The sequence below is a fragment of the Rhinolophus sinicus genome, linkage group LG01 (genome assembly GCF_036562045.2).
Source record: "Rhinolophus sinicus isolate RSC01 linkage group LG01, ASM3656204v1, whole genome shotgun sequence".
NCBI classification, from domain to species: Eukaryota; Metazoa; Chordata; class Mammalia; order Chiroptera; family Rhinolophidae; genus Rhinolophus; species Rhinolophus sinicus.
In genome coordinates, this window is record NC_133751.1 from 52,642,058 (window position 1) to 52,661,398 (window position 19,341).

A 19,341-nucleotide genomic window follows, 5' to 3' on the forward strand; every position below is an offset into this window, starting at 1 on the left:
AAGTCTCACATTCCTCATTTGTAAAATAGAACTAGTAATACTGATTCACTAACGTGTTAGGAGTTTTCAGTGTTGTGTTAAGTGAAGAAGACACCTTCTGAACTATATAACTGTCACAAATGAGATTATTGTGATTACTATCCAGAAAACCAGGATATCCAAGGAATATGATCCTGTTGTCCTGTTTTCTACAGCGGTCCCAGTATGTTAAGATTTGAAACAAAATACCTACTATTGTTTGGAACTCTACGGCCCCCTTTTGTGCAAGATGAAGGTAGTATGATGTAGTATACTTCTGTGGATAAAAAAGAGGTTCTACAGAAAGGAACCTCACAGGGAGATCACACATTCCTAACTGAGCAGGTCATGGTGGGTAGTCACGCCCCAGGCATATAACATTTTTAGTACAAGGTTTATCTTTGCCTTAAGCAAGCCCTGTTCATTGTTCTTATGCATCTGGTTAACACACCTTTGAATAAGCATAACCACCCTCAAGAGAGCATATAATCTGGTTAACCATCCTGTAATCCAGTTTCCACCTTGCTTTCCTCCACCTTCATGTAATCTTCCTTATATTCCTTCCTTAATTTCAAATCCATAAAAGAAATGGCAAAACTCTTATTCTCTGGAGCACTTGAGATCTTGCTGCCTGGTAATTGTCATTCGTTTTGGTACAAATAAACCCATAAAAATTCTCTACAGGTTTGTACATTTCTAACATTGACATTTACTTGGCGTAGTTGACAGAATTCCAAAGCCCACCCAGGAGCACCCTGCAGACCCGGACTGGTGCTAGGTACCAGCAAGGGCCCATTGTGCCTCACGGACTCATTACAAGGAATTGGATTGAATGGACATCTATCTGTCTTAGGTGAGTTTTCTCTTGAAACCCCAGACCTCCTTGGTTTAAGTAGCAGGTCCTGACTTTATTTGAGCTGCTCTTAGAGAACATCCTTCAGATGAATAAGGGTTGAGGTTGCTCAGGGAATGGAGAATAAAAATGGGTGGCTGCTTTTAATTTCAGCTTTTTAATTGGATTGCTTACTGAGAATCGGAACAAAATTATTGCTGGTTAAATGAAAGATGAAACTCTCTTTAGTTCCAAAAGAGAAAGGACAGTTGCTTCCCCAACCCAGATAGCCAATGGGACAACAATGGTTGCAGATCCCAGAATTTGGAGCGGCAGAGATGGCTGCCCTGAGGCATTCAGTGCAGTAATGCAACCAATCCCAGAGAAGCTGGCAGGAGTCCAGGGGACAAGGGCAAGGCACCCTGAAATGGGTTCATCCCGAGAGAGGGGCCCGTGCCTTGGAAAATGTCGTGGTTCTTGGGGCATCTGGTAAGCTCTTATGGGCCCAGGTTCAGGTATTCTTAGGAGACAAGGAATCTTTCTGGAGTTACCTGAGGAAAAATTTCCTCTAGGGTATGAACTAGTCCTAAAAGGATAACGGCTGCATTTAGTTCCTGTGTAGACATGCACTTAAAGGCTGGTTTTCCCTAGATGTTTGTTCAAACTCTACAGATCTCAAAGGAAAAACTAACATTAACATGGGCAATTGTGACTCTGAGGCCCACAAGCCCCAAGATCGTCATCCTCCCATTAATACTAACATGGCCAAGATGAGAATCCTTTGATACATCTAAGTTAATCTTTTACATGCACAGTTAGAAAAAGCTAGCATAAAATTAGGCAGAATAAATGGAAAGCATATTTAATTGGTCTCTTGAAAAACAGGATTTAGATAAACGGATCAACCTATGATGCATTTAGGTGTCAACCCAATGCTTTTGAATCATTCAAAATAGCTGTCCTTATTTTAAAAGGGTCATTTGGTACTTGACTTGTCAAGGACAGATAGAAATCATAAATGCCTACACAACAATATTTAGATCCACTGTTATTTTATAACGAGTGAGTTTTTCTCATAGTTAAATGGTCTCTGTCTATGTATTTCTATCTATGTATGTTGTAAATGTGAGAGAATTTTCTACCACCAGATGGTATTGTTAAAACTAATTTAAAGGCAAGTACTTGCAAGGATTGACTTGTAAAATTTTCAGAAATATAGAAACTAATTCAAAATCTTTTCAAATTCACGTCATCTAAGAGTAATCCTTAGTAAGTAAAAGCTAGTTTAAGCTTGTTGGTTTAAATAAAAACTGATACGTGTATATATATATATAATTTTATCTGGGTTTACAAAAAAAAATAATTACTAAACATAGATCTACCACTTTTCACTTATGAAACACATTTGTCAATAAAAAGAGCCTATATTTATAGAGGTTATGAATGTCTTCAGACATCTTCCAAGTTAAAGAATGCTAATTGCTTGCTTCTTAAGTTTCATGGGAAATTGAGGTTTTAAGGGTTAAAATTTCAGTATATGTAGGAATAACTTTGGGTTGTCCCAGAATGGCCTCTGGGACACCCCAAAAGATTTGTCTTTTATGTTAAATTGCACGGGAAGCATTGTAAAATAAGTGATAAAAAACTTCTAGGGCATATTATGTGGGTAAACAAAGGTTGTCAATTAAAGGAATAATCGGGGCTGTGGGAAACCCAAGACAACTGCTTGGTTCTTCCAGCCTCTCTGTTAAACTGCTTCATTTTCTTTCCCCTTTTTTTCAATTTTTAAATTTCTTCATGCATCGTAGTGCATTTAAGCTGGATTTAGGTTAGATGAAGGAATTTATGAACTGCCATTATGGAAAGGAGACATCTTACACTATTGCCAAGGTTTGACAAAGTCACTTCAAGGAAAAGTCAAATTGGTAACCACTTTTTTTCACAGCAAGCTTTCAGGAAACAAAGACTTTAAAGATTATTGACAGCCACCTGGAGATTTTGTTTTTTGGAAGGGACATCAAATAAAAGACATGCTCCAACGTTGTTGGAAGGGACCTTGTCCGGCACCCAACTGTGAATGGACATCTACCTGTCTCAGACAATTGCCTTCTCCTAGAAAGAACATCAAAGACTCCTCTAGGATGAGAAGCCACTGACATCAGAGGTAGACGCTGTCCCAAGACATCAACAAGGCCTGTGTACCTTTGTGTTGATGTTAAACTCAGAAACCAATTGTTTGATTGTCTTTACCTGTGCTAACAATATTAGTCATAATGATAGTTATACTTGTTCTTTGAGTTTTTCTATGTAGTCCAACATTTTAATTACTGAATATGTATAAAATAACTTTTAATACTCTTTTTACGGCTTATGTAAGTGTTATACTAGATGCAAAATACAGAAACATGAGACAGATGACAAAACTCATATCATGATAGTTCACAGGACAGAAATGATCCAGAATGTTTGTTTGTTTGTTTGTTTTTAATGAAGGCCATAAGACGTGTGTGCCTTCCATTTACCTGCCCTTCTTTTTTGGGAAAATTCAGCCTCAACTCACATCCCATGTTTATGGTATTGCCCCATCACTAATGGTCTACCATTTCAACAAGACAATGTTGATACTGAGACTTCCTAGGAATGAGTCTTCATAGCACTGTGAGACCACACTACCCCACTAAAAGTTTGGTCATCAGTGTATCCTTCGGATTGATTTATGACTAAAGGGGGGGATTGTAAACAAACAAACAACAACAAAAAAGGGGGTTCTAGAGAAAGTAACTTTACAGTGTGATCAGATTACGAATTCCTAACTGGGCAGGTCATGGTGGGTAGGCATGCCCCAGGCATATAACATATTTACTACAAGGTTTATCTTTGCCTTAAGCAAGCCCTGTCTATTGTTCTTGTGCATCTAGGTTAACACACCTTTGAAATAAGAGTAACCATCCTCAAGAGAGCACATAATCTTGTTAACCATCCTCTAATCCAATTTCCACCTTGATTTCTCCCACCTTCATGTAATCTTCCTTACATTCCTTAATTTCAAATGCATGAAAGAAACGACAAAACTGTCATTCTCTGCAACATTTGACATCTTGCTTATTAGCAATTGTCATCAGTTTTGGCTCAAATGAACTCTTATAAAAATTCTCTACAGGCTTGGATGTTTCTTACATTGACACTACAAGTTCACAAGAGCATTGAATAATGTCAGAAGATCTGTAGTTTATTCTCATCATTGCTATTCGTCATTTAAATTCCCTGAATTCCTATTTTCTCACCTCTGAAAATGAGGATTAAAAACTCAATCTCAAGACTTGAGGGGAGTAGGACTTTAATGTCCCCATAATCTGCTGAGAATAAGTAGCAATGGGTCACACTCAGTCATGGCTCTACCTCTCTGTTTATAACCTCCAGGAAAAAAAAGACATTCTGGCCTCCCAAGTATCTACCTCTTTTCATCTTAGCAGTTATTCCTGCACTTTACTTCCTTTTCCTTTAAACTAAAATTTAATAATAATAATGATAATGATAATAATAAATAAGCAGAAAGCAGGAAGAATGAGCAGAAGATATCACAGCTTTGCTCATGATGGGTATTCTCAGAAGAGGGAGAGAAATGGTGAACATCAATGGACTGGAGGCAATACAGACAATGTATTGACAGGCACATAACTGTCTCCCAAAGATGCCAAACAGGAAAGTTTACACCTCCTTACACACCCACAGCCAGGGTAAGTTGGGAAATAAGAAAAACAAAAACAAACAAAAGATAAAACACAAGAATAACAGCCTTAAAAAAATACATATACACACAGATGGCTGTTGGGTGGTTCCCAGCCATCCTAGTGTAAAACTGTATCAAATAATTGAGTTGACAGATGGAGTGGAAGAATTATCCAGACCCAGCTTAGGCAGGGCTTCTGACTGCTTCTGAAGCATTGACTGAAAAGGCATGGGCTTTTTCTTTTTGTTTTGAGGATACCTTAAATTGATCAACTCCTACTCTCTCTCTCTCTCTCTCTCTCTCTCTCTCTCTCTCTCTATATATATATATATATATATATATATATATATATATATATATATATATATATTCCAGATCACTTTGGGAATACCAGTCTTCCTGTGGGTTTTAGGTACAGAGGTGAAACTTCCATGACAATTTAAGAGAATGACATGGCTATGAGGAGCTATGGAATATTTTGGAAATAAAATTAACTTTCAAAAGCTGGATCATTTACTCTGCCTTAGTTTTTTTTGTTGTTGTTGTTTTTTTAAACTTATATACATGTGTCCCTCTAACTAGCATGCTTTTCCTTGTGTGGCAAACTTCTAGCCTTTCTTTAAGACCCAACTCAGATCTAAATCCCATGTGAAGCTCTCACTTTCCTTCTTAGCCTAAAGCTACTCCCGACTTTGTAATTCCACGGCCCTTTGGTATATATTTTCACTTATAAAAATTATAAGCTATTTAATATTTTATGGTCTATCTTTCCCTCTAAGTAGACCTGAGGATCAGGGATACCTGATTTATCTTTGTTTTTTCCCCATAGCAAATAACAAAGCTGTTGATACATTAGGGGCAGACAATATACACTAATAAAACAAACAAATGAGTATGTGAGTCAGTTGGCCTCTGCTCTGCTCTTCCTGACATTGGAGGTGTAACCAGTACTTTTTTGAGCACCTTGAGGACTTGCCATTGCCATGCACTACTCTTGTGGCTGACCCCATGCGCATTTCTCTGGCCTTTGCCATGTAACTCAATGTTTTTGCCATGTTTTTTGGCCCGAGAGTGATCAGACGTGGGTGTTGGAAGTCAGCTCCACCACTGAGTCACAGCGCGTTGGGTACTGTGGTTTCACTCCCTGTGAACAGTCTCCCTACAGCATTCCTGCAAGGTGAGTTTTCTCATTAGCTTTCCCTTATAAGGTGCCAGAGGGGATGGTTGGTCAGCACTGGGGGCCACAAATGGGGAAACAGTGGCCAAGAGACTTTGCCTAAGGCTGTCAGGTGGGCTGAAGCCTTAGAATTAACAGCTGGTGAGAACGTCATGACTCAGTGCCCTATTCTCCACCCCATGTTTCCTCACCCATCAGCTCTCTTTATTCTGCCAGGCCTGGACTTCAAGAGCATGAAGTAGTGATATGAAGTCTATGACTGAGCTTCTGGTTACATTCTGCCTTGGTGCAGAAACTCAGCCTTAAGTGACTTTGCCTTTAAATGACTAGAAGAGGACAGGATGCTTCACCAAGTACCTTTTGAAACTATGGCCTTTTGTTTTGAAACTACGGCCCATGTCGTGTAGGGAAAGGTGTGACACAAGGCCTAAGAATTTGCAGAATGGTTGAGAGAGCTGCATAATTACTGAATGGCAATAACACTCATATGTGTCATGCCTTTTGACTACTTAAAATACTTGAATTCCATTGCATACAGCCTTATAAAATATGTAATTAAAAATATCTCCTTAGGATAAAATTAATAAATCATTGTATGCTAAAAATTGGAAGTTTTGGGGTGGCTAGATGGCTCATTTGGTTAGAACGCAAGCTCTGAACAACAGGGTTGCCGGTTTGATTCCCACATGGGCCAGTGGAGCTGCGCCCTCCACAACTAGATTGAAAACAACGATTTGCCACTGAGCTGCCAGAGGGGCGGCCAGATGGCTCAGTTGCTTAGAGCGGGAGCTCTTAACAACAAGGTTGCTGGTTCAATTACTGCATGGGATGGTGGGCTGCGCCCCCTGTAACTAGGATTGAGAACAGCAACTGGACTTGGAGCTGAGCTGCTGCCTCCACAACTAGATTAAAGGACAATGACTTGGAGCTGATGGGCCCTGGGGAACACACTGTTCCCCGATATTACCCAATTAAAAAAATAAATAAATAAAAAGGAAATTGTGGTAAGAAAAACAAAAAATAACTATTGTTAGTTATAGGTATTTCATGTATATTTAAGAGTTTATTTAAACTAAATTGACGTATGTCAGGGAGCAAGATCTCAAATGCTCCCCTCTTTGATATTTTAACACAGTTCTTCATACTGTAAGAAAGGAATAATTCTGATCTTCATTTAACGGGCAAGGGACTGAGACTGTAAGCTGCCTGAAAGAGTAGTTAAGGAATGGAAATATTTGGTTGATCATTTCCTGTGTGATCGTAGCTATATCTTATAATTTCTCCTGATCCTTCACTCCCCTCTTCCCCCGAAGCAGGTAAGAGAATTCAGAGTCAATGTTAATGCTCACTCAAAGCCCTGAGATGAAAGTTGATCTTTAAATTCCAAGTATTGGTATGATGAAAATTTCATGTACATTTAATCAGCAAAGACACCAGCTAAACTAACCTTTAACTTCAGACACTTTGCCAGGATTCCTATGACTTAAGGAACTGTCTTATATCCTTTTTCATTCAGCCCAAGATTTCAAAGTCTAAGAAGGGAAGGGGATAAGGAAGCTCAATAGACAGTGAGACCAGGGGATTGTCTCACTGATCCAGGAAATAACCAAAGAGTACATCATGTCATTCTTATACTAGAAGTTATCTATAGTGTAAAAGGCAATTTTTTGCATTCAAATGATTTCACATCTTATGATTTGAACACATATATTCTGTGGGCCTCACACTCTTTTCTCTGATGCCCAGACATCATGACAAGGGAATTTCACCCGAAGTAGGCAAAGACTGAAGGAGACAGCAAAATGCCCGGTCTCAGACAGAGAAATGGCAGCCACCTTCAGTACCTACACCTTTAGATTGGGAAGGCTGTTGGGAGAGGAAAAGAAAAGGATTCTGGATTTTCAGTTTTGCATTGCTGGTCTGTGATCTCTTGATCTATTAACCCTATCTTTATTTTAGCTAGAAGCTGCTTTCTATTTAGGAGGGAACTTTCATTCTGGGAGCCAGAGAGGCCAGGATAGGATGTGGGAAAAAAGTCAGAGCAGGAACATTGGCTTAGTCTTGGGCTCTGGGCTCTTGGTTTAGGGAGAAAGAGGACACGCCTATCTACTACTTGGTGTATAACCTAGTTTAAGGTGAAAGAGGAGGCTCTCAGGGCAGCCGTTCCATTTGGGAATAGACTGGGCATTAGCTGAAGCATTCCTTGTAGCATATTGAGGATTGGCAGCAAAAGGCAGAGAACATTTCAGGTATATAATTTACAAAAATACCCAAACATTCTTTAAACTAAACTCTGTTGAGTAATGGTGATAACATGATGGGGACGATCCTAATGATTGCTGTTAAATGTGTTCTTTATGCCACCTGGCATGCATTATTCTCTCGACAACCCTGTAAGGTGGGTATTATTTATTTCATTGCACAGATGACGAAGATATTGTTCATGTAGCAGTTAAACATCTCTTCTAAGATCTTCCGTGTAGTTAGTAACTGGACCAGAAAGTTGGGTTTTCACAGCCTGTATACTCTTTATCACTACTTGCCATCCCTTGTTTTCAGTGAGAGCCTTGAGTTTGGTCCATTATCACAGCCCCTGAGCAGAGAATGCAGGATGCGAAGGCTGGGTTTTCTGGAGACTCCTGCACCTAAAATGTCAGGGCTACTGATCTGAAAAGCAACTCATAAGCAGCTCCCACGTCATTGGGTAGTAGAGCTGGATGGCGTTTGCCACAAAGGCTGCCACCTTATGGGAAAGATCAGCCCTCATGAATTGCTAATTATTTCCTAAGGAATCCTCCAGGGAAGAAAGATAAATGGGTGGGGTCTCAGCATGATAGGGAGAAGGGCTGCAGTGGGGCCTGGGATATAGATTCAGGGTGCTGATAGCTATTTCCTGTATCTGTCAGGGCGGATCACAGCTCACGTATCTTCCCTTCAGCTCCAAACAGGTAACTTCTTTTTTTATTTAGAAAAGAGATTATCTTTAGACAAATGTGGCACCAATATCCTGCCACCCTGGTTAAAAGCAGGATGAAGATAAAATGATTTCTCTATCCCTCATGGCCCACAAAGCCAGCACCTCCCAGGGAAATGGCCCTCTCCCAGCAGCAACCCAGCTCTCCACTTTTGAAGCTGCCTGGAAACCTGTTTGCTATCGGAGCTCTGGTAAGATCTGTGTTTGCTGCCGCAGGCTGGCGCAGCGAGGCCGCTCATGCTGAGACCGTGGCTGGTTTCCCAGGTGAACAACCTCGACAGTTAATTACATCAACCCAATTAGCAGCGGCACCCATTTTGTTCAAGCAAGGCTCACCTGCTATCTTTCCCATGTCTGGAAAAGGGCCCCCGGGCCTTGGTGGGGAAGCTGGTGAATTGAGAGGCTAACTGTTCAGCAGTGACCTCCTCTCAGAACTCTCTCATCTTGGAGATAGGTGAGGGAACTGGAAAAAGACCAAACTCTTACACCATAGTCTGCTAAGCAGCTTGCAAATCATAATGGTTTTCAGATGATTCCATTGGGTAGGAAGACAGTCTTCCCTCAGCACCTCGTGAAGGATCAGAGGTGTGGAGATTTATCAGATTTGCCTTCAGTAATGAGGTTGTGTTCGCCCTGCCTCTCACAGAGCACTAAGGACAGGGCCCTCTCTGTGGAAGGCGGGAGGTAAGCAAGGGAGTGAAGCAGCTGTTTTCCTTGCTTCACACTCCTGCTTTCCATCTTTACAGGGAATCAGAAGTCTGGGTTCAAAGGCAAAATCTGACCATTATTAGCCACTTACCTTGAGCAAGAAGCTTCAACTCTCTAAGCCTTGGATTTATTTGTTAAAAAATGTGGTTGTACAAACTATGGGGATGGAAAACAAACCAGTGTTTGCCAGAAAGGTGGGATGGAATGGAATGACTGCCAAGGGCAGCATGAGAGGATGGAACAGTTCTGTGTCATGACTGCAGTGCTAGCCACAGGACTCCATGTGTTTGTTAAAATTAATAGAAATAGGTGTGTGAATTAAAAAAAAATAAGAGTGTGATTAAAATAAAATTTCAAAGATCAGTTATAAGGATAAAGATAATAAAAGGCTTGACAGTACCCAGCACAATGAATGTCTCATATGTGTCCTAAATATATGTCAGGATTTCTTTTTTTCTCCTTTATTTCTGAGCTTGTTTTTCTCACCCACAGAATGGGAATTAAGATACTACTTCTTAAAAGCATAAAAAGTCTTACCATCTTTATAAGCATGGCTCAATGATAATACAATATTATGAATGTAAATACTTTATTAGCAGTCAAGATGTAGCAATTCATTCATTTATTCATTCATCCACATTTTTGAATGCCTGTGTTACATTAGGTTCCATGGTAGGTCCTTGTATTAGGCCTTCCTGGATAAGCATAACCGAGCCAGTCTCTCCACTACTATAGCTCATAGACTGGGGAGGCAGACAGAGATGAAAAAACATCAGTATAATGAATGCCACATGTGTGAAGTTTCAGTGGCTATAGAAACATTTCTAAGGGACAACTATTGCAGCCCCTTATCTAAATAGTTTCTGAAATGAGACTTGGAAGGCAAGTGGGACATAGGCCCATGAAGCAACAGGGAGAGAGAAAGGATAATGCAGGCTGGGGAAACTATATGTAGAAAGATCTGGAAGTGAGGAGAAACCAAGGCCCATTCAGGAACAGAGACCTTTCATTTCTGGTTGGGGTTCATTTTGAAGATTCAAGATTTGACAGGGGGCTGGACCACGTGACCTTTAGGGCATCTTCGAATCTCATGAGTATATAATTCTAGGACCATCCTTGGCCTCCTCTTTGCATCCACTTGAAGGTAACAGGGACCTCAGTCCTTTTCTTCCTCTTCAGTACCTGTATTCGAACCTCGGAGAAAGTCTCTGCCTTAGGAATGTGACCTTTTCATTTCCTTGCACTTTTGCATAATCATCGGCTTCCAAACTGAGGTTTTCACCACCAGACAGGAGGTGACAAGAGTCATGGAAGGGATTCAAGTCCTCTAAGGCTGCTGGATGATGTCACCCTAATGACCTGAGACAGCCCTATCTTCCTGGTAATGCCCCTCAGGTATCTGCACCTGTGTGGATCCGGGTGGAATTCTTTGATGTGACACTTGGCTGGCAGACATTCTGCTCCTCCCTGATTCTTTAGTCCCTTGCTGAAACGGAAGCAGAATCAACAGTGGGACACAGTCCCAGTTACCTTAAAATAATTTCAGTAATTACAAGAAAATCCTGCGAGTTTGGGTATTCTGCAGAATGAATACTTAAAGGCTAGGACTGATAATCCACTATTGTATACCAGGATGGCTATGCCAGTTATTAAATAATTCCAGGCTATTGCTAAATAGCCACATCCCTCAGCTCAGCCCTGAACCATCCCACCCCCTGCTGCCCTGGCCACCCCAATCCCTCCTCTAGGAATACTTGGACATCCTCACAATCCAGCAACTGATAGAGTAAAGCCCACCCTGAAGGGCCTCCCCTGAACCCTGCCTCAGTGCTTTATTTCTTCTGATTGGTTAGAATATACCTGTTATTACACATTGTAAATATCACCTCTCTGGAAGAAAGAGGACAACGGATAAACTGACTTTCCTGAGCAAATCATTTCTTCTTTCTGGGCTTCTGCCAGTCAATAAAAATTAAGATGATTTTCATTGTATTACGCACATGGTCTCTTTCATCTTTCACATTCCACGATTCTGTAAACAATGAAGGGATTCAGATTCCTCTAGCTGAGGTCCAGCTAGTTTCAATACTCGTTCAGAGGAAGAAGTTGATAGTCTGCCTCTGATATGAGCAGGAGCTTCTCAGAATCATAGATCCATAGCACTTTAGAGCTGGGAACAATTTAGAGTTCACCGAGCAGACTTTTTAGAATGTGTCCCATAGAGTTCTAGAGAGCCCACAGAGGCAGATGAGGAGGGGCAAGTGGACAGGGTTCCTGTTTCAAACCAAGCAGCCCTGATGTTTTCTGTTTTATGCAGTGGTATTCTTCCTAAGATTTTATTTAAGAAATGTTTCTGTGTCTGGGCAATAAATCCTAAAATTCTTAAATCTTGTCTTGGCAACTTGCTCTTACTGGAGTCTTGACCAGGTTTTGTAAACTGTCTGAGTCTCAGTGTCCTTATCTGTGAAATGGAACCAATGGCACTAGCTCCCAAAGTGTTAGAGCACAACAAAGCATTCACTAAAATGTCTGCCATGAACTATGGGTGTGATATCTACTAGCTGGATCTAAATCCAATCCATGGTTACTTCCTTGAGGTAGAATCCAAGTTCCCAGAAGGACTGAGAGGGATGGTGTACACACACACACACACACACACACACACACACACACACAGAGCTGCCAAGAGGACATTTCAACAGCAACAATTACATTTGCAACACTTGCTATTGCTATGTTCCCAAACAGGGTGACAACAGCAAATCCTATTCAACCACAGCTGCCCAGGGAGATCACCCTGATAATCACTGCAACACCACGGATCTGGTTACTACAGAATAACTCACTGACCTTACTGGGCTCAAGTTTGTATCCACACAGTAGCTGTACAGGAGAAGTTGAATAACCGGTCTGGTCCCTGGCACTCAGGGTGTGGCCGCTGTAGCACTTGAAGTGCTCCTGTAGTTGACTAATCAAGCCCCTTCCATTCTCTGCCCAAGTACACTCTCTAAGATGGGGGCCCAAATGTTTCTCCCACCTGAGACATATGATAGACAAAATGTTGTGTGTGTCCTGAGTTAATTCCCTTTTCTAAAGGGATGATACTTTCCCAAATGGAACCGCCTAGAATAGCCTAGAGTCTCTCTTCTGTTAAACCCTCTGTTCTCATATGACTAATTTGAGAATCCACCCACTCTGGAGGCCATTAGGCGGGTGCAAGGAGAGATTTCCAAGCAGTGTTCTAATCACAAATTGTATCAGTCAGGGCTTTGTAATCAGATGGGGATTGGCGCACCCCTGGTGTCATTTTCCAGGTTGCTGGGGCAACTTATCCTTGGGTTGAATTCAACCCTAGTCCTATAATGAATTGTCTGTGTCAGCTTGGCTCAGTCACCTGCCTTCTCTGCATTTCCTCATATATAGAAATCTCATGTCTCTTGTACATACATTTTTTTGCCCTCATTTGGAACTGGCCAATGCTTCTCTTTCCCTTGTTAATGTTTTCTTTCCTCTGAGCCCTGTTTAATAACACATTTGGGTTCTGGTTCTTACCTATCATTGACTATTGGAATTTGAGAATACCAGTGCTTGTGCATCTTTAAAGATGACTGAGTCCAATGCCTTTATTTTACAGTTGGAGAAAATACGAACTAGAGGGAGAAAGCAATTTTCTCAAAAATCACCCAAATGCTGAGTGGCTAAGCTAACACTTGTGACTCTCAGTTAGCTGCCCTTTCCACTGTGTTTGTTCACTCCTTCAATTTAATCATGTATATGTGCATTCAATAAATATTTCTGAATTTATGTCTCATGCCATGTGTTATTTTAAACTCTGAAAATGGAGCAATGAATAAAATCCCTGTCCTAGAAACTATATTCTGAGTGGAGGGAGACAGGCAATAGAAAAAATTATTTAGATGAAATATAAATGGAAAGTTAGATGGCCATAAGTGCTATGCAAAAATAAATCAGGAAGGGTTAGTGGGAATGTCAGCTACAGGAGTTTAAGTGTAAAGAAAGGTCATGGAAGACCTTCCTAAGAGGTGAGCTTGGATCTTGACGTGATGGACGTAATGGAGGAGCCATGTGGACTCCTGAGGGAAGAATAGTTCAGGCATAAACAACAGTAATGGAAAGGCCCCAAGGCAGGAGCACGCAGGGTGTGTTCTAGGAATGGTAAGGAGGCCAGTGCTGCTGGATCAGATGAGAGTATGTAGGAGGTAAGAGAAGAAGTAACTGGCTCAGATCTTTGCGCCATCCTAATGACTCAGCCAGTGAGATGGAAAACCAGAGAAGGATTTTGAGCAGAGGAGTGACATGATTTGACTTACGTTTTTTTGTGTTCAGAATACACTGATCGGGAACAAGGGTGGCAGCAAGGAGAGAAGTTAGGAGGCTACTGCAATAATTCAGCAGAGAGATAATGGTTGCTTGGCCTCAGGTAGGGAGAATGAAGGTGGCACAAAGACAGCTACTGTGATAGCAGGGGAGATGGACGTAAAGGCTCAGTAATTAGGAGAGTGAGAAGGGTCACTGAAGGGGAATGAAGGGTGGAGCTGGACTGATCAGCAGACAGATGGAATTTAACCTGAGGCTGTAGCGGGTCAGGGTAGGCTTCTTAGAGGAAGAAGTACGCAAGACCAAAAGCAGCAGGTCTTCTGTGGACTGTCCTGGTTTTAATACTTCTCAGTCCTGGGAAACAAGACCATGGCCACCCTACTGTGAGAGTTTCCTGGTGGAGTTGAAAAGGTGATGGGAAGACGAGAGCATTCTAGGCAGGGAGAACAGACTATACACATCTGAGAGGCAGGGGTAGGGAGAAAAGGGGAGTAGAGGGTAACGTGTAGGGGGGGTAGACAGGGCTCCAACGTACACACGTACACACGTCTGTGAGCTATAAGAATAAACAAGCCGTTTGTTTTGATTTCAATGGGAGGGTTTGAAGCAAGGAGGGTACCACTAATAACTTGACAGTTTTATCTCCACCCTCAGTTTCCTTACTTGTAAAATATCTGAAAACAGCTTCCATCATTTATAAGTTTCAGATGAAAGTGAAAAGCAAGAAATCAGTAAACAGAGTAGGAAATAAATTTGCATCAAATCATTCCAGCTGAGTGCTCAGTAGCTACTTGGAAGTCTTCCTGTCCTATAAGGTCACGTTCCCTATGAAACTAGTTTATTTTTTCCCCATTTCCTTATTTGCATTAATGACATTATTTTCCTAACTTTAAAATCTCAGACTCATAATTTTTGTCTTCCTTTCTTGGTGATTCTGTCAGCCACTAAGTCTTTTTTCTTCAAAATTTCCCTCCTTAGTTCTTTGCTCTTATATCTCACCACTGCCAGCCTGACTCTGGCTGTCCACAAATTGTGGCTTGGCAGTGATGGACTAAGGGTGTGTGTTTGGGAGTGGAGGGTAGTGGGATTAGAGCTCCCTGGGTGCAGGGAGTGTGCTGTCTGTAGGAAACTTAAAACCAATCAATTTAAAGTCGGTCTGCTTTGTATTATTTCTATGTGTCAGCAATTAACAACAATGATAAAATCTCCTCCCCGTTGGAGCTGACCACTCCCCCTTATTCCACGCCAGCCTTGAGTCCTATAATATTTTCTTCATTGGTTTCCCTGATTCCTATCCTTTTTCTTCTGATCCCTGATATGCCAACTTTTCTATGCAACTGCAGCAAATAACCACTCATCTATTTCTTCCTCAGAAGCCTTCTGGAGGTTTATAAAATCAAGCGCTAATACCGCAGTCTAGCTTTTTCAGTCAAGTCCTCAGTAACCAGAAGCCAGCTTGACAGCTGAAACTTATCCTATTACTCGGCATCCCAAACACTCTTTGCTATGAGAGTCTTGTGTCACAAGAGCCCTGGTTTCCTGCTGCATTAGGTGGGAAGAAAACTAGTTTTGGATCCTAGGACTACCAGAGACTGCTTTTGTGACCTTAAGCAAGTCACTTTCCCTCTAAGAACCTCAATGTTGATCATTAGCCAAATTATGTTAACCTACCTGTAGAGCTGAAGCCACAGGATTGCAGTAAGGACCAAATGAGATCACGGTTATGAAAGCGTCCGTCCATGTGAGCCATGATAATTATTATAAGTGGTCAAGGTAATACTTGTTGAAGTAGAGGCTGTCATGGTTCTAGTGTTGATGCTCATGGCATTGCGTGACTCTTTGTTTTTGCTGTCCATTTTACATTTTATCCCTTTTATTTTTGCTGTTCCATATCCAACTCGTCATTTGAGGAACATCTCCCTTTGTTATTCAAGCCTGCCCTGAACTCTGCTCTCTTCAACAACCTCCAAAGCAGACCCATACATCCTATGTGTTTACACATGTACCATGCATATCATCTTCTATCATGCAATCTTCCCACCCGGACTGTAAGTGCCACCCCTAGGGTTGTTTAGCACCCCTCTCAATGCTGAACACGCAATAGATGATAAATCAGGACTCGCCAAAATGAATGAATGAATGACTAAATGAATGAATGCACAAGGGCACATCTTTTTTTCACCCCTTAAAGCAAAATATGCTGATAGTGCCCTCTGCTGCTAAGCAATGATTCGGTGTTTCCTATGTAGTGGGAAAGCAAGTGAAAGAATGCTTAGGAAAAGAAATAGGTAAAAATTGTTGTGCCTTTCAATGTGCCGATAGAGAGGACTAGGAGAAACTGCTGAAAGGTCCCGTGCAAGGGAAGCTAGGAAGTCAGAAGGGCCAGAAAAAGTGGCTGCAGGAAAGCTAGACATCTTTTTAGGCTGGTGATTGACAGCAGTTTGGAAATAAAGCACCCTCTCAATTTTGTATGACAAGTTTCTCTTCTCCTGTGTCCCCTTCCCAGCAAGAAATGTATTATTTATGACCAGAGATGATTTTTAAATCTAACTGTGTGAAATTAACTTTGAAGATTCCAAGATGCTTCATGGGAGAATGCATTAAAAGAGAAAAAAATCACAAGAGCTGGAAAAACATTGCTAGAGAAATCATAGATGTATTCATTTTCCTTTTTTTTAGGTATTCTAAAATATAGTAAAAATACCAATTGCCTTGTATTGATTACCTGCTATGTGTTTGGCATTTTCCTTTTATTGTCTCAGTTAAGTCTCATGACAACTCATCAGATAGGTATCGATAGACCTTTACAGATGAAGACATTGTAAATGAGAGGATAAGAACTATGTCCATTATTAGAGAGCAAATAAGAGGTGGCCAGGGGCCCTAAGTCTGGGTGACACAGGCCTGCGCTCTCCCCTGCTATTTACCGTGACTCCTCCCGTGAAGGGGCTCTGCCTGGACTAGGAGTCAGGCTACCTGGGTTTAGGTTCAGATCTCGTCAGTAACTTGTAGTAAAGTTGAAATACATTTCTTCGGGCCCTCAGTTTCCCCAACTCCAAATAAGAGCTGTTGGACTAAATGTTCTCGAAGTCCTCTTCGAACTTGAAATCAGTTATTGGCAGTGGCCATCGTTTGCTGCACTATAAATATAAAGCCTTTTTGTGATGATGACTGTCCCTTGAGTGTCCACCACAGGCTTGATCTTCCCAGTCTAACTAGCTCTGAATAGTCCAATGTTGACCTCAGATAAATAATGACCAAAAGCACTCTATGCTGAGCTTTGCAGGCCATTCAAATATCTTTCTATTTAATCTGTAAATCATTCTGCATGTAATCATGCTTTATTTATTCTTTCCCTACAGAGTCCAAAGCATGATGTATATTCTATGCTGATTCTGCAGGCTGTGCAGTTTGGAGGCTTAAGTATGTCAGTTTGTCACATTTGACATATTTGACAACTGTTTGTTAGTTGGGAAGTGCCTTGGTGGGCAATGTGTCCCCAAGTTGATGGGCACAACTTGATAGGGCAGAGTCCCCAGGAAAAGCATCTCCTCCGTGCTGTGCTGAACCTTTGAAGTGGCTCACTGGTGCTTCAAAGCAAAGTTCATGGTACAAAGAGCAACATCTGATGTACTTTTATTACCCTTAGAGACAAAAAAAAAACATTACTCAGAAGCCAAATGTCTGGAAGAAAAACCTGCACCCTGTGCTCAGCCCTGCAGCCTGGAAGTTCAGAGAAGGCGCAAAGTGCTCCCTGCGAGGAAACCAGAGCATGTCTGAACAGAGCTGGAATCATCCCTGGCATGCTCTTAGCAGTGGTAGCAGCCATCTTGCTGAAGACATTAGCCTCCTCCTGGATGTCCACTGGAGCGTGGAGGGGTTGTGAGGCTTGGGGAGTTTGTAATAATTCCTCCTGCCTCCTAGCTATTCATAAAAAGTTGTCAGAACTGCAAAATGTCCTTAGAGAGTACAACCACTTACCATTTTACTCAGGAAACACATCTACCATGACTTCCACTTAAGTCAAATTGTTTATCTACTTTTCCCCTATATATGGATATTGGTCCAGTCTACTGGGACGTTGTGAAATGCTTAGTGACCACGATGCTAAACAATGAAGCAAAGTGGAACATTCTTCCAGGAAAGTCAAGGGAGTTCCAATAGTGCCTTTATGCCTGTTCTTTACTTGGTGCTAAGTAGCTAGAGGTAGAATGAACTGAAAATTAAGACTACTCAGAATGCCATTCTGCTAAAAAATGTTGTTACACCTTTATTTTGGACATGGAAGGGAGAGGAAAAATAGCTTTCATTTAATTGCCAATATTAATTTCAAGGAAGTATAATTCTAATTCATATTATCTTGTGAGAGAAACATGTCGTAAAACTCTGAACTTCAACTACAATAAAAACACTGGTGTCTGTTCAGTAAACGTTGCTAAAGACAAGAACATGATGGAAGCCCAGAATATTACTCTGGTGACCAGAGGACTTAAAGTTGGCTTCTAAGACTCAAAAACTCTATAATTTATTCTAAATCTAAGCGGTATGCTTGCCTGAGACTTTCAAAGGCATTTGCAAAGTTGAACAAACCAAAAACAGATACAGCGAACAAATACAGTAAGTGCATTGGATACTTATTGCATGATGTTCTAGTCAACTCTTTGGTTTTTGTTTCTTTGCTTGGTTTTGTTTTGTAATTTGATTTGTTTCTAAGGATTCCCAAAGCATCTGAAACCCTGTTCCCTATTTGACATTGTAAGAGATTGCCTTACGTACCTTTCTGGTTTTACCAAGAGCTTGACTGATTTTACCAAATGTTTTAGGCTTTTCAAACAGCACACCTGAACATCATCAGGTAGGCTAGAATATCCTCATTATTTTCATTTCTGAGATAAAAGTGGAAGAATTTGAGTCAGTAGACTGGTTCCAGTGTATGTGAAATAAAAATGTATTGTGGACTCATGGGCAGAAGAAAATGGGAGAGGTCATTGACTTCCGTTTGAATGATGGAGTTCCCTTCCACTTTCTCTGACTCTTGCTGTTCCTCTGCTTTCCAATAAGATGCCTGGTCCTTGATGGCTACACCCCACCCACTGAAATATACCCCCTCACAAGGGAATAAAATAAAACAGTATTTTAAACTGGTATTTATTTGCACTCTCGCAGCATTCATTAAAGTGCTTTCCCAGAGTAATCTGTAGTAAAGATCCCATTCCACCCCACCTTCAATATGCCGACTTTAATATGAACTCTCTCAACTTTTCTGAAAGCTTAGCATTTTAGAACTCAAGAAATCATCCAGTTTAAATTCAACACTTTTTCAGTTGAGGACACTGTGGTGGAATGAGAGGTCATATAGCTCATTTCTGCTCATTGGTGACATAACAGGCATTTAAGACCCAGCTTAACTGTCACCTTCTCTATAAAGCCTTCCCTGTCTGTAACTACTTCCTTCTCCGAACATGGCCTTTTGTGTGTCCTGCCTCTGTCATAACCCTTCCATTACAGCATTTACCTCATTTCATATTTTTCATTTGTTTATATCCATTTTCCCACTATACTTT